The sequence below is a fragment of the Cetorhinus maximus genome, chromosome 8, assembly GCF_964194155.1.
Source record: "Cetorhinus maximus chromosome 8, sCetMax3.hap1.1, whole genome shotgun sequence".
NCBI classification, from domain to species: Eukaryota; Metazoa; Chordata; class Chondrichthyes; order Lamniformes; family Cetorhinidae; genus Cetorhinus; species Cetorhinus maximus.
The window spans coordinates 46,275,952-46,293,475 of NC_135886.1; positions in this window are offsets into that span (position 1 = coordinate 46,275,952).

Sequence of the window (17,524 nt, forward strand, 5' to 3'; positions counted from 1 at the left end):
CTTCCCAGTGCCTTCTCTTTAATTATTTTAATCTCGTCCAGTAACCTGTTAACTTCCTCGTTCATATATTTGGTAAATTCCTCTTCTTTGGCAAACCCCAATGAATAGAACTCATGTAAGACCGCAACCATATCTTACGCCTCTACCAATAGATCTCTATTTTGGTCCCTAATCAGCTCCAATGCTTTTCTGACAACTCTTTTTATGAAAACTCCCTGCTTTCTTGTTCAAATAGTGTCACAGAATCTTTAATGTTGACCTGACCCACCATATCAGGTAGATAAGGCCTGGGTTCAATTTACTCAAATAATGTAGCCCTTCTTATGTAATGCATTGCAAAGTGTCAGATTTTGGGGTCAGTTACTGGACTGGTCTTTGAATCAACAATCCCCTGATTCAGAGGCACAAATCTTACCAATTGACGTAAAGTGGCGTGATGTAATGTACTGACTGTAGCTGAAATCCTGCAGATCCAAGGAGCAATGGCAGCCAGGAGTCACCTCATACCTAGAAGGATATGTTGATTGGTTTAGATGAAGAGGGTGGCAGGGGACTCATTTGGAGCAGAAGAGCCGATATGGACCTTTTGGGCTGCATACCGTTTCTGAGCTGTAAATACTTTATACCACTATGTAATATGTTCCTTAACTCTCTCTGGCTTCCTCTGTACTTCTGTTGATGAGTCGAGTTTGAGCTAAACTATGAAAGGGAGGCTACTTGTCCTTATAATTGTACAAACTGGAATAGACTAATGATGTGTATCAGGGTATAGTTTTTAAATAATACAATTGGCACGAGAAGGAGAGAAATGGATTTGGGAAAGAATATGTGAGGATAATTTATCATTAGAGGAAAAAATACTTTGCAGCTAAGCAAATTGAATGTTTATTTGTCCTGCATCAAATGAGATTTCACTGCATCACTAATTTTACTCGAGAGCTTTCAAAGATACCTTAGTTTAGATGGATGGTTTAATTTGCCTGCCTCCCATTAACATCTTCTTCACTCATTAATCCTCACAGAGTATGTACTATTTGTGTTGTTACTCCACAGCTTTTGGAGCACTTCTTCTAACTGCAGCAGCTTTATAATTATGGATTCAAAATGAGTTGGAGCTGGAGATGTTCTGATGGGTGTTTGTAATGCCTTTTGATAAAACTTGGAACTGATCAGTCAGGTGGATATATTAGAGTGATGCGCTGGAAATTGGAAACATGATCAGCAGGTTTTCTTCCTTCCATTTACATGTGAACCCTTCAGTGATGGAATGCTGTGTTGTTCCATGCCTTTGATTTTAAATGCATTACTTATGTAACATCTCCTCGGACTTGTTCACAGCTTTTTTAAAACAACAATGGAGAGGAAAAGAAAGTTCCAAAAATCAAAACAATGGACCCAAAGTTGAAAATAGCAAAGCCACAGCAGTGTGTGACCAACAGGAGCAGGGTCCCTATGGTACTGATGCGTTACAGGAATGCCCCAGACTGCAGGTGTGCAGATCCCCCTCGACTGACTGAAACTCCAGTGTGAATGGTGGGGCCTACAGGGAATTTTCTGTCAGCTTATGTTACCTGCTTCACAAATATAAATGAATGCAAGAGAATCCAGTACATTTTGCAAATCCGATGCTGAATATATCAAAGCAGAGAGCAATGCACAGAGGGCACTTTCACAAGGTAATTATAGATGAGGAAGGGAAATCAGCCCATTTTAACTCTTCCACTTGAAGAGATCCTAATAACCTCCCATTGCAGCATCTAATTGTTCCTTAATGGAATTAGTTATCAGGAGTTTTTACGTCCACTATTCTATCCGAATGTTTATTCCACATGTCAATCACTTCTAATTTCCTGATTTCAGCCCTAAAATTACCTTTCACGAGTCTGAACCTGTGGCCCCTAATCTGAAATTTAAGAAATAGCCAAGGGTAACTTTTCTATTACCCATACCAATTTCATATACCTTATATGGTCAGCATTAAAGCACTTACTTTCCAAGTTGTAAAGGCCAAGTCCAGTGCTTGTGACTCAAGATTTTTCCACTGGAGATTTTGGCTTTTTGCTGAACTTTCCCCAGTACTTGAATAACTCCCTTGTTTTTTGGAAGCCACAACTGGACAAGATGTGGTCAGACCAGACCACTATACAGTTTGATCATTACCTCATCTGACTTGTATTCTATTATTTTTCTACATGGTCCACCATCCCATTAGCTTTGTTGATTGATACCCTGCAGTGGTTGGATCTATTTAGCCTTGAGAACTTCATTCTTAGCTATTTCAAAACCAGTCATTGAATAAGCATGTTGTCTAATTTTATTTGAGACATGCAGCATTTTACAGTTATCTACATTAAATTTCATTTATCATTGTTCTTTCATTTGCATATTTTACCCAATTCTATAATATCTGAGCTGCCTCTATCCATTTCACTATTCTTCCTAATTTAGTATCATTTGCAAATTTCACTGCTTTAAGTTTCTTAATCCAGATCATTCATGTAATTTAGAAAAGGTGATGGTCCAAACACTAGGTACTTCCTCCAACCATTGTTCTCCTTCAGGTACCATGCCCTAAGAGGGCGTTGGCAACCATGGGCTTCATTGGATTGGTCCATGATTATGTTTGGCAAAGAACTGCAGTGGTTTGCTGTTGGTCTCCAATATGGGGTTTGGAAAGAGAATCTGCAATTGGATCCAACTGCTCTACACAAACATCTGTAGTGCAGTTTCAATTAATGGGTGGGAATCAGAAAGCTTTCCAATTAAATCTGGAGTTAGGCAGGGCTGCCCTCTCTCCCCTGTCCTGTGTGTGAGTTGCATAGAACTTTTTGCTGAGTCCATCAGGAAGGATCTGGGCATAAGAGGAGTGACGGTCCAAGGCAGTGGAGGCACTCAGGTCAAAGTCACCCTGAACTTGGATGACATCACCGTCTTCTGCTCAGACCTGCTGTTGGTGCGCAGACTGGTCAACATCTGTAACCAGTTTGAACTGGCCTTGGAAGCCAAGGTAAATTATGGCAAGATCGAGGCCATTTTTTTGGGAACTGGGCTGAGCGATTCTTTGTCCCCTTTAATGCCAGGTCAGACGGCCTGAAGGTGCTGAGGATATGGTTTGGAGGGGCCAGGGCATGCTTTAGAAACTGGAAGAAGCGAGTGGCTATGGAGAAAAGAAAATAGGCATGTGGGAGCTACGCTCCCTCTCCATTGCGGGTAAGAACCTGGTCATCAGGTGTGAGGCACTCTCGCTGTTGCTGTACATGGCGCAGGACTGGCACATTCCTCACTCCTGCGCGATGGCGATCACCCAATCCGTCTTCCCCTTTATCTGGAGGTTGAAAATGGATCCTGTTCACAGGGACACGATGTACAAGCCTCTAGATAAAGAGGGAAAAAAATGTGCCCAACATCGCCCTCATCCTGATGGCCACATTTGTGTGCAGCTGCATCAAGCTGTGCATAGACCCTCGGTAGATAAACCCCTGTCACTAATTGCTGAGGTACTATCTGTCCCCAATGTTGTGAAGGATGGGTCTGGCCACGCTGCCGTGGAACGCTCCAAATAGTTGGACCGTGCGTACCACTTGTCCCTCGGGAAAAAGTTATGCAGAGAAACGCCTTTGACTGCAAATGCGTCAGACAGTGGTTGGCACGTAACATACTAGAAGCCCTGCGGGAAAAGGAGATGGTGGACCCTGTCGGATGGCTCCCTGAGCAGACTGTCAAAGTCAATTGGCGGAATACCTCATCGCTAGAACTTTCCAACAAGCACCAAGACGTAGCTTGGCGGATGGTGAGAAAGGCCCTTCCCGTCAGATCCTTCCCACACACCAGGAGTCTCACCCCCTCCGCACACCACCCTTGCGATGACTGTGGCTGGTGGGAGGCTGTTGTTCACCTCCTTGTGGATTGTGCTTTTGCAAAGAAGGTCTGGAGAGAGATGCAGTGGTTTTTGACGAAGTTCATCCCGAGCAGTTCCATGACACAGGATTCTGTGCTCTACGGGCTATTCCCAGGGACATGCACAGAGACAAACATCAACTGCAGTTGGAGGATCATCAATCCAGTGAAAGATGATCCTTGGTCTGCCTGAAACTTGTTGGTCTTCCAGTACAAAGAGTTGTCCCCAACCGAGTGTTGCAGACTGGCATACTCCAAGGTCCAGGACTATGCGTTGAGGAACACCCTATAGCTTGGGGCAGCTGCCTCAGAGGTGCAATGGGGAAAGGTCACTGCCTAAGACCTTTCAGCCAACATGCACCAAGAGGCTGGGAATTGTATAGAACCCCTGGGCTGTATGACTCACATTGAATGTATTCAGTGAATATTACATGTAACAAAATTATATTGAAGCACCTCAGAGTGTAACATGATTTATGTTGGCAACTTAAATACCATTAGACTGTCTGACTGTCTGTTATGACCATTTTGAAGTGTTTGTATTGTTCCTTGATTGTATTGAAGCACCTCAGGGTGCGACATGATCTATGCGGAAAACTTGAATATTATTGCACTTATTTTGATGGCCATTTTGAAATGTTTTTTTAATGTTTTTCTGATATATTTCATGAATAAAGTATATTTTTGCAAAAGAAAAAGGCTGACCAGGAAACTCCCACTTTTACCGCCTGCCATCGGGTGGATTGAAAGGATTTACAGGCTGATAATCAACTTGTTTAGACACGTTACGAATGCGCCTTTTATGGTCACCAAGTCCTGAAGTGAGACTTGAACTCAGAGCTAGGGACGCTACCACTGTGCCACAAGACTTCCTCACTCCACCATACCTCCTTAAAAAAGTTTTCTTGTATCCTATCCTTCAGCCACTTTGTGATTCATTCCCAGTATTTCACCTGAATCCTCATAGTCTTTTGAGTGGAACTTTAGCAAAAACCTTTGGAAGTAAATTTACACCCTGTTGTGGCACCAACCACCCCCCCCCCCCCGCAACCCCCCACTGTCTACTTAGGTTATCACTTTTTCGAAGAAGTTGTGGTGGTTGATCAGGCATGATCTCCTCCTTCTGAATCCATGCTGGCTGCGGTTAACTTTGTTATTGTTGTACAGGTGATCCTCAAGCTTATACCTGAAAATCAATTCCTTTATTTACATGGCACTGAAATAAGACTAATGTGCCTGCAGCTGCTTGTGTCCGTCTTGTCTCCAGTTTGGAATAGGAGTGCTGTTCCCAATCTACAAGCCCTTCATCAGTCTCCCGCATGAGTATCGGTTCCCCACATATCTTCTTTCTCGTCTCTCACAGTGCTTAGAGGTAATGATCAACTATCCCTGGGGACTTTTGAGTCTGATTGGAACTTCCATTTCATATATGGTGAAGTCCATTGATTACACTTGGTAAATCTTTGCCTGCTGATCACCTATGAGATGAGGAATATTGCTGTTCTCAGCAACCATTATAAGGGCCCATTTTATGAAGTGAGATTGGGAGGTGCAGGTTGACCATCTAGGGAGTCAACCTTCTGGGTATGGATTAGGTGCCTTTTTGGAAAAGTTTGGGAATGCTCTTTCTTAATCCATGCCATTTTTATCTGGGAGTGCTCAACCCCTGACACCGCTTACTAAAAAGCATCAACCTGCATATTTAAATCCTGCCTTTAGTGTAATAAAATAACTCAAAGTGCCTGATAAGAATGTCATCAGAAAAAAATCTGACACCAAACCACATAAGGACATAATAGGATAGGTGACCAAAGGATTGGCTAAAGAGGTAGGTCTTAAGGAGTGACTTAGAGGGAAAGAGAGATAGAGAGACAGAGAGGTTTAGGGAGGACATTTCAGAGCTTAGGGCATAGGCACCTGAAGGCACTGCTACCAGTTGTGGAATGAAGGAAACGAGCATTTTCAAAAAGACCAGGATTGGAGGAACATGGGGATCTTAGAGAGTTACAGGGCTGGAGGGGATTAGAAATATTAAGGGAGAGGTCATGGAGGAATTGAACACAAGGATGATAATTTTAAATTGAGGCATTCCTATACTGGTAGCTAATTTAGGTCAGCGAAGAAGAGGAATGATAAGTCACTTGGTGTGAGTCAAGATACAGGCATGAGTTCAAAGTTATGGGAATATATAGAGGGAAATATCTTTAAATGCCAGTAATGACATTCTCATTTTGATAAGGCTAAAAACCCTTAAAAACAAAGATAATGTACACAGATACCTTTTTTTTTCATTCATGGGATCTGAGCGTCACTGGCTAGGGCAGCATTTATTGCCCATCCCTTGTTGCCCTTGAGAAGGTGGTGATGAGCTGCCTTCTTGAACCGCAGCAGTCTGTGTGGTCTAGGTACACCCACAGTACTGTTAGGGAGGGGGTCCCAGGATTTTGACCCAGCGACAGTGAAGGAACAGTAATATATTTCCAAGCCAGAGTGTATGGCTAGGAGGGGAACTTCCAGGTTGGGGTGTTCCCATGATTTTGCTGCCCTTGTCCATCTAGATGGTAGCGATTATGGGTTTTGGAGGTGCTGTCTAAGGAGTCTTGGTGAGTTCCTGTGGTGATCTTGTAGATGGTACACACTGCTGCCACTGTGTGTCGGTGGTGGAGGGAATGAATGTTTGTGGATGGTGTGCCAATCAGGTGGGCTGCCTTGTCCTGGAAGGTGTCAAGTGTCTTGAGTGTTGTTGGAGCTACACTCATCCAGGCAAGTGGGGAGTATTTCATCATACTCCTGGCTTGTGCTGTGCAGATGGTAAACAGGCTTTGGGGAGTCAGGAGGTGAGTTACTCGCCGCAGGATTCCTAGCCTCTGACCTGCTCTTGTAGCCACAGTATTTATATGGCTTGTCCAGATCAGTTTCTAGTCAATAGTAACTCCCAGGATATTGACAGTGGGAGATTCAGTGATGGTAATGCCATTGAGTGTCAAGGGGCGATGGTTAGATTCTCTCTTGTTGGAGATGGTCATTGCCTGACATTTGCGTGGCGCGAATGTTATTTGCCGCTTGCCAGCTCAAGCCTGGATATTGTCCAGATCTTGCTGCATTTGAACAGCTTCAGTTTCTGAGGAGTTGTGAATAGTGCTGAACATTGTGCAATCATCAGGGAACATCCCCACTTCTGACCACTGTGACGGAAGGAAGGACATTGATGAAGCAGCTGAAGCTGGTTGGGCCGAGGACACTATCCTGAGGAACTCTGCAGTGATGTCCTGGAGCTGAGATGATTGACCTCCAACAACCACAACCATCTTCCCTTGTGCTGGTATAACTCCAACCAGCGGAGAGTTTTCCTCCAGATTCCCATTGACTCCAGTTTTGCTAGGGCTCCTTGATGCCACACTCAGTCAAATGCTGCCTCAATGTCAAGGGCAGTCAGTCTCACCTAACCTCTGGAGTTCAGCTCTTTTGTCCATGTTTGAACCAAGGCTGTAATGAGGCCAGGAGCTGAGTGACCCTGGCGGAACCCAAACTGAGCATCAGTGAGCAAGATATTTCTAAGCAAGTGCCGTTTGATAGCCCTGTTGATGACCCCTTCCATCACTTTACTAATGATCGAGAGTAGACTGATGGGATCGTAAATGGTCAGGTTGCATTTGTCCTGCTTTTTGTGGATGGGACATTCCTGGGCAATTTTCCACATTGCTGGATAAACGCCTGTGTCACAGCTGTTCTAGTTGTGAAAGCAATATATATATTTTTTATTTATTCATTCACAGGATGTGGGCGTCGCTGGCTAGGCCACCATTTATTGCTCTTTATATCCCCATTGAAGGTAATGACGAGCTGCCTACTTGAGCCACAGTGCTGCTGGGAAGCGAGTGGATTCACAAAGGTCGTCAACTTGGGTTTTAGAGTACAGTGTCTTAATTAACGAGCTGGCTCTACAGGATGACTGCTGGCACCCTGAATGGAATTAACCCTAGGCTCAAAATGACAAAGTTGTTAATGTGTTTATATGGGCAGCTACTGCGTCAAAACTAGAGGAGAATGTTCTTGATGTCCCTTATCTTTCTGTAGCAGCTGGTCTTTCTGAGGCTTTTCTTTACCTAATTCTGCCCTTCACTCTCTACCTCCCTCTCCCCACCATCCACCCACCTCCTCCATCTTCCCAGGTATACAAACTCCACAGCCTCTCACAGGGAACATCTAATACAGTGAAACATGTGATTGCATGGCATCAAGTGGGATAGAATTGCTTTATTTTCACTCCTGTTCAACTCCCTCTAGTCACAAGGCTGGCATACCAAAGGTACATAGATATTCAAGTGAAGAGGCTAGGAATTCCACAGCAAGTAATTCATTTCCTGGATCTCCAAAGCCCCAACATCTACAAGGCACAAGTCAGGAATGCCTGGGAGACTGCAGCTCCAACAACACTCAAGAAGCCTGAAACCACTCAGGACAAAGCAGCCTGCTTGATCAGCACCCTGTACATCTTATTAACATTCACTACCTCCACCACTTGTACAATGTGGCAGTAGTGTGTACCATCTTTCCCTGTGGGTGGTAGGCTCATTAAATGAATTCAGAAATGATGTGTGAGGCAGCCAAGCATTAAATAATAACGTCAGAGTCACTCTCTAGCAAGCAATGAATTAAAAAGGACATGGTGGGAGATTATAAAGAATTATTGCTAAGAGGGAACAGCTAACCGGGCTCTTGTGTGCTGTGCCCAGTATTAGTGAACCTTAAATTTGTTATTATATTTGATAACAGATAAATTATGAATTCCACTCTTGGTCTGTGGTTATTCATTTGCAATTCTGCATATCACAGATTCATAAGAAGGAGCTACCAGAGGGGACACAGTTTTATTGTGATGGAGACACCAAAATTTAAATGTCAGGCATTAGCTTAATGGTAACTTGTTTACCTTGGAATCAGAAGGTTGTGGGTTCAAGTTTCATTTGAGACTCTTTAATACAGAATTCAGCCTAGTACTCCAATGCCTCACTTGAGGGAGTGTTGTGTTGTTGGAGATCTGTCTTTGAGATAGGACATTAAAATGAGGCCCACTTTAAGGTGGATGTAAATGTGGAATTCTCCTGAAGGGTGCTATATAAATAAAAAGGGCCAAAAATTGGCTTACCCTCCTTCCATGTGTGGGATTCGCAACCTTTGGCCTAGCTGTCCTCATTCAGGTCAGATAGAATACAAAGTTGGTGCACCCACCCTATCTGCATGATTGTAGCATCTGACCTTGTGGCTCTTACACAATTGTCATCTTCTCAATGCTGCCTGTGGCTTCTGCGCTCAGCAGGGGGCTCTTAAGCATTGCTTAGAAACCAGATTGTGTAACCAGCCTACTCTTCTTAAAGGCAGGCTGTCCCTCTTAAAGCAAAGCTGCACTGAATAATGTTTCTGCAATTTAAATGATGGAAAAGAGAACACCAAGATAGAGGGAGGGTTGCAGGGTTAAGAATGTAGTGCTAGAAACCTTGATGAATTGGATAGGAGGAAATATGCCATGGGCCTACAGGAGGCGAGGAGACTCTAAAGGACCACTCTCAGAAGGGATTGGGAGCGGATTGCCTGGACGGTCTACTCCTGGAATCTGAACCCAAGGACCATGAAGCAATGTACAAGAAGTCTAGTGACCTCACATGAGAGGTCAATATCATTGAATGCATTTTCACATGACATCTCCAACCCACTGCTCCACCCATATCTCTCACACTGTTCAATGCACCACACCCCCATCACTCAACCAGCAGCACACCTGGACACTCAGGACTCATGCCTAACATCCAGGTTCTCTATTTCACCCTCAGACACCTAGCTATGCTGCCAGCCTCACAGTAAATCTCTCACTGTCTCCACACACCTCCAGCTATTCAACTGTGACAGGCACATCGCTTGAACAGTGCAATGCAATCATTGACATTTTAACTTTTTTTCTGGACAAAGTAGCACAAAATAGAAGACAACAGATCAGGACTGGCAGAACAGGACAAGGACGCTTGCATCTCCTGAGCCCTCAGGAGGCCGGCTGCATGCGGCGAGTGGGCTGCAGCCTGGCCAGGGCTAAAAGATGGTTTGCTTGCCAGCTCTCTGGAGGGCAAGGTTGCAGATGAGTTCTCCTGCAGAGTACTCAGATAAGGACCTTCATGGGGTGGCATATAGGAGGGCACTGAATGGGCAAGCGCACTGGGATGCTATTGGAACATGGACAGGCCTGTCAGACACTGTCAGGGAGTATGGAGGAGTCTAGTTCCATGTTGACAAGGGGCTTGGTGCTGAGCTTGCTGTCTTCATAGCCTCTGGTCCATTTCCCTGTTCTGCTGCAGACCGAGAAGCACTACCATTGCTGTCCTGTGACCCATTGGAGCCTTTATGTGGGCAGGTCACATACCCCTCCACCCTCCCTGTGAGGATGCAGCAACATGCTCTGGCAATTGCAGGAACTCACCACAATGCCTCCAAAAACACTTGCGTACTTCCAGATACCTGGCAATCGAAAAAATCCTTAGAAATGACTTTACCTGCAATTTAGGTGCCTGACCTTTTAAGGAATGCTAGTGCAGGGCCCACATTGCAGTTCCATGCCTGATCTTTGCAGAGTGCTGGAAGAATACATTGCCATAACTAGCATTGCCCAAATTTATGATCCAGGTGTCAGGATAGCATGCTTCACAGGCTTCTGGTGTGCACTGGGGACTGGTGCATAGGTTCCATTTTAACGTAAAAGCTTAAGATATAGGAGCAGGAGTAGGCTATTCAGCCCCCTGGCCCTAGTCTGCTCTGCCTTTCAATGAAACCATGGCTGATTGGATCATGGCTTCAACCCCACTTCTCCGCCCATTCCTCATAATTTTTTACTCCCTTGTCAGTCAAAAACCTGTCTAACTCAGCCTTGAATATATTCAATGACCCAGCCTCTACTGCTCGCTGTGGAAGAGAATTCCAAAGATTAATGACCTTCTGAGAGAAGAAATTCCTCCTCATCTCCATAAAAAATGGGCAGACCCCTTATTCTGATACTGTGCCCCCAGTTCGAGATTCCTCAATGGGAAACATCGTCCTAGCATCTACCCTGTCAAGCCCCATCAGAATCTTATATGTTTCAATCATGTTACCTCTCATTCTTCTAAACTCCAGTAAGCATAGGCCCAACCTGTTCAACCTTTCCTTATAAGGAACCTCCTTCATCTTTTTCTGAACTGCCTCCAATGCAAGTGTACCCTTTTTTAAATAAGGAGACCAAAACTGTATGCAATACTCCAGGTGCTATTGTAACATGGGTCCTTTAGTTGTCTCAATGCTGAGATCTTGAGACTTGTATATTTAAACATGAAATGTTTATTGTTAGTCTTTAAATATTTACAGATCCCAGGTTACTGTCATGCACGATGCTGTCCCACCATGCAAGCTGGTGCCAGAGTGTTCTCTCCAAACTATTCTCTCAGTCCATTCCCATATAACTCTATACATCATACCGTGGGTGGTGCGATTCTCCAGGCCTGCATTACGATGAGCACTTTTACATTACAATGGCATGCAGGCACATGCAAATCAAACATCATCCCCCTTTCTTCAGCAAAGAAAATGTTTTCTTCCAACAGAGAATAACTATTTGTGATACAATCTTTAATTGCTACCTCTGCTCCCCCATCTCAAGTCTCTGACTTTACAAATTCAGATGGTCTTGAAGCTTGACAGTTCTTCCACATCTCAGTCTATCACGCTTGGAGGAATGATGGTAGTACTTTGTGTTTCTGGTACTTGGCTGTCTCCATTTGGTTCACTTTTTGCTCTCCTTCGATTGCATTTCTCTTTATTAACAACTTACTTGCTTTTCCTGGATACTGTGGGTTTATCCCGTTCCTTCCAAGGGGAATGTGCACTCTGTTCTTCCTGGAGTGGACTCAAACTTTCTTTTTCCATGGTGTCTGCCACATTCTTGCCGAATGTATATGTTTCGCAAACGGGACCTTAAATTCCACTTATTTCATAATCACAGCTAGACATTTGTTTGCTGTTTTATTTTCAAATCATTTTTCAAGCTTTTGAATCTTTTTATTCAGCTCAATGGTTCTCAGCACCTCTGAGACATCCAGTAATCTTTCTTCTTCTAGTTCCTTGAACTTCAGTGTCAGATTTACATTTTCCTTTCTCAATTCTGTTTTTTCTTTCTCTGCCTACAACACAACTTTGCCCATGTTCTTCATTTTGGTTTCACTGTTGGCCAGATCTGTCTCTGGCGAAGTCTTAACCTCTTTCAGTTCTATAATTGTGCTACTCATGGCTTCGCTATCCGCTTGCAGTTTAGAAAGTTCAACAGCTTTTCCTTTCAATGCCTCTTCTTATCCACTCAACTGCTTCTTCAGCACTTTAGTCTGTTTCTTGTAGTTCTCAACTTCCTCCTGGAATATAGAACATTGCTGAGTCTTCTCTGCCAACAGTTTCTTCAGTTTGTTCAGTAACGTTAAATTTATCTTCTTTCCCTGTAATTTTCCAGAGGAACATAGCGTGTGAAGGTCTGACAGCAGGTTTTCCTTTTCTTTGTGAAGCTCATTTGCTTCATTCTGAGCTTTCCTGTGATTCAGCATAGTCTCCTCAAGTTTCTCCTGCTGTGCTTCGATTGTTCTGTTTAAGACAGTAATTGTTTCTTCATGTAGCTGAATAGTTATGCATTCCTTTTGCATTTTATCTCAAAGGACAATCAATTGTACTTTCAACTGTTTATTTTCTTGATGATATCTTGCCAACTCATTCTGGGCTTCAGTGCATCGTTTTGCTGCTACTGATAATTCCAACGCAGCTTTTTCTGACGTAATATTCAACATTTAGCTCCTCATGCTTTTCCATGGCTACATATTGATTTTTCAAAGAGTCTTTCAGGGTTGTAATTTCTTTGTGTAGCTTTTCTGCCTGCTATTTTGTCTGGCTGTACATCTGGTTGAGTTTTCCCAACTCCTACATTGCTTTGCCACCTGTGGAACTGAGAGGCATTATCTCCTCCTGGTATCTTTGTGTTGTCTCTGGAATCTGTTTGTTCAGATCTAAAACAACTTGGTTCATTGAAGACTTCAGTTTATCGTGCATTTTCAGAGGTATATTCTCAGCTTGAATCTTGCACTTCAAATCTTCCTGTTCAGTTCTGATGTGAACATTTTTCTGTCAAACAGTTTCATTTACTTTTTGTATATTATGCTTCTTTTGAATTACTTCAGATAGCTTTCTTGCATTCATAGCCATCTGCTCACCCTGCATTGCCATCTGTGCCCCTTGCTCTGGCTTCTTTTGACTCCCTCTCTATGGGGTTTTCTGTAGCCCTCACTCTGGTGTCTTTTGTTGCCTTCTCTCGAGGGCCTTTTATTGTTGCCCTCGGCCATTTATTGGGAGTTTCCCTCTCTCTGGGGTCTCTTGTTGCCCTTGGTGCTTTGTGGGGGGCTGCCCTCTCTCTGGGGTCTCTTGAAATTCTCTGTCCTTGGACTTTTTTTGCTTGTAGTTACAGCTTTAAATGTCACTGCCCCTTTAAGGCTATCAGTGCAGTAACCTTTTTTCCCACTCAGGCTGTCGTTGCGAGGATACAGTTGGCATCCCTCTATCTTTTTTCTGAGACTTGTTGCCCGGGAGATTTCTGGTTCAATTTCACAGAATCACAGAATCACAGTGCAGAAGAGGCCCTTCGGCACACGTGAGAAACACCTGACCTACCTACCTAATCCCATTTACCAGCACTTGGCCCATAGCCTTGAATGTTATGACGTGCCAAGTGCTCATCCAGCACTTTTTAAAGGATGTGAGGCAACCCACTTCCACCACCCTCCCAGGCAGTGCATTCCAGACCGTCACCACCCTCTGGGTATAAAAGTTTTTCCTCACATCCCCCCTAAACCTCCTGCCCCTCACCTTGAACTTATGCCCCCTTGTGACTGACCCTTCAACTAAGGGGAACAGCTGCTCCCTATCCACCCTGTCCATGCTCCTCATAACCTTGTACACCTCGATCAGGTTACCCCTCAGTCTTCTCTGCTCCAACGAAAACAACCCAAGTCTATCCAACCTCTCTTCATAACTTAAATGTTTCATCCCAGGCAACATCCTGGTGAATCTCCTCTGCACCCCCTCCAGTGCAATCACATCCTTCCTATAATGTGGCAGCCAGAACTGCACACAGTATTCCAGCTGTGGCCTCACCAAGGTTCTATACAACTCCAACATGACCTCCCTACTTTTGTAATCTATGCCTCGATTGATAAAGGCAAGTGTCCCATATGCCTTTTTCACCACCCCACTAACATGCCCCTCTGCCTTCAGAGATCTATGGACACACATGCCAAGGTCCCTTTGTTCCTCAGAACTTCCTATTGCCATGTCGTTCATTGAATACTTCCTAGTCAAATTACTCCTTCCAAAGTGTATTACCTCACACTTTGCAGGGTTAAATTCCATCTGCCACTTATCTGCCCATTTGACCATCCCATCTATATCTTCCTGTAGCCCAAGATACTCAACTTCACTGTTAAACACCCAGCCAATCTTTGTGTCATCCGCAAACTTACTAATCCTACCCCCTACATAGTCATCTATGTCGTTTATATAAATGACAAATAATAGGGGACCCAGCACAGATTCCTGTGGTACGCCACTGGGCACTGGCTTCCAGTCACTAAAGCATCCTTCTGACATCACCCTCTGCCTCCTACAACTAAGCCAATTTTGAATCCACCTTATCAAATTACCCTGTATCCCATGTGCCTTTGCCTTCTTTAGAAGTCTATAACGTGGGACCATGTCAAAGGCTTTGCTGAAATCCATATAAACTACATCAACTACACTACCCTCATCTACACACCTGGTCACCTCCTCAAAAAATTCAATCAAATTTGTTAGGCATGACCTCCTTCTGACAAAGCCATGCTGACTATCCCTGATATAACCTTGCCTCTCCAAGTGGAGATAAATACTCTCCTTCAGAAATTTCTCCAATAATTTCCCTACCACTGACGTGAGACTCACTGGCCTGTAGTTCCCTGGCTTATCTCTACAACCCTTCTTAAATAGCAGAACCACATTAGCTGTTCTCCAGTCCTCTGGCACCTCCCCCGTGGCCATTGAGGAATTAAAAATTAGGGTCATAGCCCCTGCGATCTCCTCCCTTGCCTCCCTCAGCAGTCTGGGACACAAATCATCTGGACCTGGAGATTTGTCCACTTTTAAGCCTGTCAACACCTCCAATACCTTGTCACTCCCTATATCAATTTGCTCAAGAACCTTGCAGTCTCTCTCCCCAAGTTCGATACCTTCATCCTCATTCTCACAGAATTGTTATGACGCAGAAAGAGGCCATTCAGCCTCATGACTTAGTGCCATTCTCCTGCTTTTCCCCTGTACCCTTGCAGATTGTTTCTATTCAAATAATCACCTATTGCCTTCTTGAAAGCCTCGATTGAACCTGCCTCCATCACACTTCCTTGCAGTGCATTCTAGACTTGAACTACTTGTTGTGTGAAAAAGTTTTTTCTCATATCATATTTGCCTCTTTTGCAAATCATTTAAATCTGTGCCCTTCCATTCTCAATCCCTTGATGAGCAGGAACAGTTTCACCCTATCTATTCTATTCAGCCCCCTCATGATTTTCTCTTAGTCTTCTCCTCTCCAAGGAGAACAGTCTCAACCTCTCCAATCTATCTTCATAACTCAAGCTTCTCATCCCTGGAACCATTCTTGTAAATCTCTTCTGCACTCTCTCCAAAGCAATCACATCATTCCTACAGCATGGCACCCAGAACTGTACACAATACTCCAGCTGAGATCAAACTAGTGTCTTATATAAGCTCAGCATAACCTCCCTGCTTTTGTACTCGATACCTCTATTAATAAAGCCCAGGATACTGTATGCTTTATCAACTGCTCAACAGGTGGAGAGAGCATGACACACTTCCCTTCTAGTGATGTCATGCTGCTATTCCTTAAGGCATATTATAATGGAGACTGTCCCAAGGTTTTTGAAAGTGGGAAAGTGAGTAAGAGACAATTCACTTTACAATCGGAATTTAATAGCTGATTGTTGACAATCCCGTACTAGGCCACTGTGGGGAAGATGTTGTTTTGAATTCCACGTAAAATTCCTAACATTGCAGAAACATATTAAAAAAGGCTCAGAATAGTATAGAACAGAAGGAGGCCATTTGATCCATCGAGCCTGTGCCGGCCCTTTTGAAGAGCAATCCAGTTAGTCCCACACCCCTCTGTTTTCCCCATGTCCTTCTAAATTTTTTCACCTTCAAGTATTCATGCAATTCCCTTCTGAAGGCCTTGAATAAAACAGACAACTCGGTTAAGGGAAGACATAGCTGAAGAACTAACACTTTTATTCATTTTATTTAAAATACAGACCGACCCCAAAACATTCATATTACAAATACAATCATTGCTTTAGTACAAAATTCTGAACTTCTGTCATAAATGATAATACATGGATTGGCTTCTAAAAGTGTTAGCGCACAAAAAGTTACACAAGCCAAATAATTCTCACATGAAAATGCTAACAAAGTTACAGTATTCAAGAACTAAATCAGCTACGACAGAAATGCTAGTTAAAAGGGGAGGTTAAAACAGGGATAAAAAACAATGTACAATTTACAGTTTGAGAAATACTTGTCACGGTCACACATAATTTCCCCAACTTCTTAATTGGGAAAGACAGAATCATTCACTCTGCATCTAAACCAGAGAGACCGCTCAGTGGGCTGGAAAATCTGTGATATCAATAAAATGACCTTCATTACTTAACAGCGCATATCCTGTTGGAACAATGCATCTTTGAAGCTTTTCTCGAGACCAATGGCTGAAATAGGTCTGGAAGCAGAATTCTCAGCAAACATGGAGTCTAATTGTACCACAGGGAAAATGAAGGATCCTGATTGATCGAGAATCTGCGATACAGGCTGAGAACAATTAACTGAATTATCCCTTCATGCTCCTCTTAAAAGATGTTGTTGAAAGCAATGGTTATGTGGATAAGTATAGATGGAGAACCCCAGCCTCATACTAGCAAAGGCTGATGTGTTTTCATTTCTCATATCAGATAGTCTTGCACACAGATATCCACATATCTAAAAGTTGTTACATCAAAGCTCGAATGTGAAAACTCATTCTAAGTACCAGCCATACGAGTTACTCCCATGTTTGGTGCTATAATCGGCCTTTACAATGTTAGAAGTGCCACACAAATGGGGTGATTTTAACCCAGCCCACTAGTTATGTTAGGGTGTTGGGTGTGGCAGGCAAATAAGGGGCTCGCTTAAAGCAGGCCCCACGAGGAAAGTCCTGGGTTCCTATCCAGCTTCCTGAAACTCATTCTCTGCATCATATCTGGAAACTGGTGGGCAACCAAGGGATGCCCAATCTTCACTTCCTGGCAGCTGCTCGGGACTCTCTTCCTGCCTGTTCCACAAACGGGCAGTGAACCTGGGAGTTGAAGTATCCCTGGCCTGAAAATTACGCCATTGGGCATATTTTGCACTCGTCCACCTGAAATCTATGCTGGGTTAAAATTGACACTGCAATAGTTGCAATTTTCCAATGACAGTCCATCAATCTTTGATTGGACAGTCT